General features: G+C 40.6%; 1 protein-coding gene and 1 non-coding gene across 9 annotated transcripts in view; both read left to right on the top strand.

Moving 5' to 3' along the window:
• Window positions 1–4,488, top strand: part of LOC107673389 (armadillo repeat protein deleted in velo-cardio-facial syndrome homolog) — a 215,621-nt gene that overhangs the window by 26,991 nt on the left and 184,142 nt on the right. The gene's annotated exons all lie outside the window — the stretch shown is intronic.
• On the top strand, window positions 4,274–4,356 carry trnal-cag (transfer RNA leucine (anticodon CAG)). The gene has a single exon. It is a non-coding gene; the product is annotated as a tRNA-Leu (tRNA).

Here is a 4,488-nt window from a genome sequence, read left to right as displayed (position 1 = left end):
CCCCCAAAAAAAGTCGTTAACCTAGGGGAAACACTGTGCAGCTATGTTTTTTTTTTTTTCAGTCCTATATTCTACCCGTCACCCCATCGGAGACTGTGTCATCGTTTAAATAAACCGTGCTGCATAAACGGCAAGAGCGCAGACCTTTGAACAAATATGCATCGAAACCTCAGAGGAGCCGTCAGATAGGATGGGACTGTAACTGAACTCTCCAAGGCTGTCTGTGGTAGCAGAAAGCATTACACGCAACCCTTTCCATACGTCTCTGGAGGGAGTCGGCAAGCCTGAGGCTTTTATGAGCATAACACATGACATATCTGTGAATAATGTTACGGGGCCCATTAAGGCCAGCTGTGTGGCATACTGTAAGCCAGGTGCATTGTAGTGAAGCTCTGATCAAACTACTGCCATTTCCTCCCACACTTGCGGGGTGTCTGCAATGCAGAAGATCTGTGGAAATGTGGAAAGTCTGACCTCCTCATGGTCACGTTCACCACACAGTCTTCTGAGATACAGTTTTTCTCAGATCTGTCAGATGAGAGGGAAAGGTTGATGGGAAGTTTTGTGAAGGGTTGGGGTGATTTTTGAGCTCTCAGGCTGTTTTCTCTTCAGCTATTACAGAGATTGCGCTTCATATCTGTGGCAAAATAGAGGTAAATAACTTAGAATGGAAAACTGTGAAATAAACTCAGATGTATGACTCTATTTTACAGTGAATTATGAATTTTAAACTTCAAGCTTAATGTATTTTCTGTGTCAAAGCTGTTTGTCATGTCCTTTTAAATGGGTTTTAAATGTCCCCTCAATTGTAACGGAGTTCAGTCTCATTTAAAAGCTCACAGATGACTTGAGACACAACGGTTTTTAACTTGAATGGTTTTTCAGCCAGGCCTCCAATTATTCCAAGTTTCTCTTTCTCCTAAGCTGTTTTCAAAGAAACTTTCAGAAGAAAAATTCAGGATTTCGTCAATGTTCTCGTATTTTTTATTCCTTCAATTATCTTTCCTGAAATCTTCGAAAGCCTCCGAGAGTAAGAAAAGAGTTGAATAAAAACTGTCTGGCATGATTTTCATATGAATACACTCTTGTTTGACCTTGTAGGGTGGCATTAATTCAACAGTCTCCCACTGCTGCGCTAATAATCCGCTCCCATATGCTGCAAATCCCTCGCAGCTTCCACTACAAACAATTCTCCCCGCAGTCTTTAACGCTCGACTCCCCGGCCTCTGGTCCAGATGTTCTCTTATTGCTGCTTTTTAATATTCAGGAAGTGGATCAGAAAATAATTAAACTCTGCGACAAGTGATGCGACCCCAATTATCTCGTACCGTTGTGGTCATGACAACATGGGCAAGATGAAGAGGAAAAATAACAGCTTTCGGTTTGAGGAATGAACATTTTAAGGGTGTGTGGGAGTGCGGGTGAAGAAACATCTTGGGTCTTTCCTGTTTTAATTCCTTCTCCTGTCAAAATGGTGGAAGAAACTAGAGGCGTCAAACCGAAACGAACAAGTATCTGTCAGTCGGGTTGTTTTAGATCTGTGACACTTGATTTCTCGGTCTTGACATGATTAGGATGACATGACACAGCTTGTTACTGTTACTGCGATATGTGTAATGTTTCGTGTGCACATCTCATGGCTGTTGGTTTCACTACTACTGCCTAACTAAGTGGGATGCATCACGTTTTGAGTGCCAGGTTATTTCTTTTACTTGTCCTCACTGAAAGCAGGGTGAAGCTGATGTAACCAATCCAACTTTGAATTTGGACCAGTGATATGTCACAAGAGAAATCAAGCCTCTGTCAAAATGTCAGATTAAAGGAATAATTCATCCAAGAATGAAAATCCTGTGCTCACCCTCTTGACTCTCTAAACCTGTATTTTATTCTTCGCTGGAGCACAACATTTTTAAAGTTTAGCTCTTTTGAGTACAGAGTGATGGCTGCCATGTTCTAAGAAGGACAAAAAAGCACCCTGAAAAAGAGCAGCTTGGACATTCTGCTATAAATATCTCCTTGTGTTTGTTCCACAAAAGAAGAAATGGCTCATATGGGGTAAATGACAGAACTTGAATTCGAATTATACTTTTTTTAAAAGTGGAAAGATATGCAATAAGATGACTTTGTATTGTGTTGTGCTTAGTTTTTAATGTTTAACAACAATATCAGCAACCACTTTTTTTAGTCTACAAATGGCTGTCCTTTTCCTCTACTTCCTCTGCAGCAGCCACACTTCTTCTCTCCCTTCTAAGCTGAGCTTACATGGATGCCTCTGGCATTCGCAGTGAGAGCTCCAGCAGATGGTGAAGAGAGGGAGAAGGCGAGAGATTAAAAGGGGGTTTCTCTTGTACTTCCTCTCCTAGTGTTCTTTGATCCTTCACGTTTTTGTGGCATATTTGGAATTCTGCACTCAGATGGGTAGAGATTGATGCCTGCACGCATTCATATCTCACTGGAGAGGCAGGTATCATCTGTTGTTCAGTGCACATTGGTGTTTTATTTTTTGTTTGTTTTTTTGTTTTGTTTTTGCTGCCGCCTGCCTTGGCTGCCCTTGCAAGCTGTCAATCCATAACACAATAATGTGTATGTGTGTATGTGTATATATATATATATATATATATATATATACAAATTAATTGTGATTAATCCCACCTAACATTAAAGTTTTTAAATATACTTTTATATTGCAATATTTTCACATTCACTCTTCAAATGAATGTGCAAACAACATAAAGACAGTATATTTTTTTATATTTTGGCATTATATAACCATTAGACAATAACTTCTAATTTAAGTGAACTTAAAACAATCTTCACATAAAGCCATTATAATAAATGTCATATTTACTCCTTTATAACTACGAGTAACAAAGACAAAATCATTTAATAGAAAAAAAATGTTGTATGTTAAATATTACGTTTATAATATGCATAGTTGATCGCTAACTTTAGGGGCTATGTGCACTATAGGCCTACAGACTGATTTACAACACGTGAATTCATTTATTTATCCCGAAAGAAATGGAAGTGACATGAGTGCCTGGTGAAGAGGGAGAAAAGATGAGTAGCCTTTATAGTTATATATACAATACTCATTTTGTGAAAGAAACACTTCTTCAAATTATATTTTAAATGATCATTAGGCCTATTGCCGCTTGCCCACTTCAGACATTAGGCCTAATGCGCATTTTTCTTCTTCAAATTGTAGCTAAATGGTTTGCAGTGATTAATTTTAAATCTAGAATAAATCAAGGTTTATCTAATAATTCTGTTGCACCAAACTTTATGGAGATCTGACAAAAACAGGTCTCAGAGAGGTGTTTATTAAATAAAAATGAAAATTAAAGCACATCGAGTTGGCAGAGTGCGAGGGTCGTGGTGGGATGCGGATCCATCACTCATGATGCACCTCGGTGTCGGACAAACAGAAGAAATGAGGAATATTTAACAGCAGCGGTCACGGTGATGATGAGGCGAGCACCAGTGATCGCGGCCGCGCCTCTTGTTTCTCATGCCCGCTCCGCGTCCCTGCTGGGCGGCAATCAAACGGGCAGGGCAGCGCTTTTCACGAGCGGAGATCGCTAATAGACGAATCACCTATATATCCAATGCTCCCTAAACGCAGTCTCTGGCTTATTGCCAGTCAAGCGCAAGTACGCTGCAGGGACGCGTCTATAACGACTTTGATCTGATTATAAAGTCTTTCCGAGTCAAGTCTCGAGTCGTGTGACTCGAGTCCACACCCCTGTTTACCTGTGCCCTTCATCAGAAAAATACAGAAATTGAAATTGAAGTGATCAAACACTACATTTTAAATTAAATATAGATGAATCCTTAAAGCTATAAAAGTTATTTTTTCCTCTTTTTTTTTTTTTCTTTGTCCTTTGATTAATAGACATCACAGCAGCTGGTTATTAGGTTGTTTTGGCTGCTATTTCTTTAAGAGCTGCCGCTGCTGAACGTGACGCGGATCTGACATGCATCATATTTTCTCTCAACTCTTTTTAGCTTTTCTGACCCACTTCAGGTCTTAATGTCTCTATTAATGAGCTGACGAGTTAAATCAGGTGTGTTAGATGAGTGAGACAGTGCTGGGCTGCTCCAGGACAGTTTTGAAAACCATTTCAGAGACAAGTTCTTAAATGTGACATATAAAATATATTACATGCATGCATGCCACGGCGGCACATATACTAAAATTGGATCGATACAGAGAAGATTAGCATGGCCCCTGCGAAAGGATGACACGCAAATCCGTGAAGCGCTCCATCTTTTCAGGATGGCCGAGCGGTCTAAGGCCCTGCGTTCAGGTCGCAGTCTCCTCTAGAGGCGTGGGTTCGAAGCCCACTTCTGACAGACCTATCAGTGGGGGAAGTCGTGGCCTAATGGTTAGAGAGTCGGACTCGTAACCCAAAGGTTACGGGTTCGAGTCTCGTACCGGCAGGGATTGTAGGTGGGGGGAGTGAATGTACAGCGCTCTCTCCCACC

Source organism: Sinocyclocheilus anshuiensis, unplaced genomic scaffold (assembly GCF_001515605.1).
Source record: "Sinocyclocheilus anshuiensis isolate Anshui unplaced genomic scaffold, SAMN03320099.WGS_v1.1 scaffold508, whole genome shotgun sequence".
Taxonomy (NCBI): domain Eukaryota; kingdom Metazoa; phylum Chordata; class Actinopteri; order Cypriniformes; family Cyprinidae; genus Sinocyclocheilus; species Sinocyclocheilus anshuiensis.
This window is presented reverse-complemented; position numbering and strand designations above follow the sequence as displayed.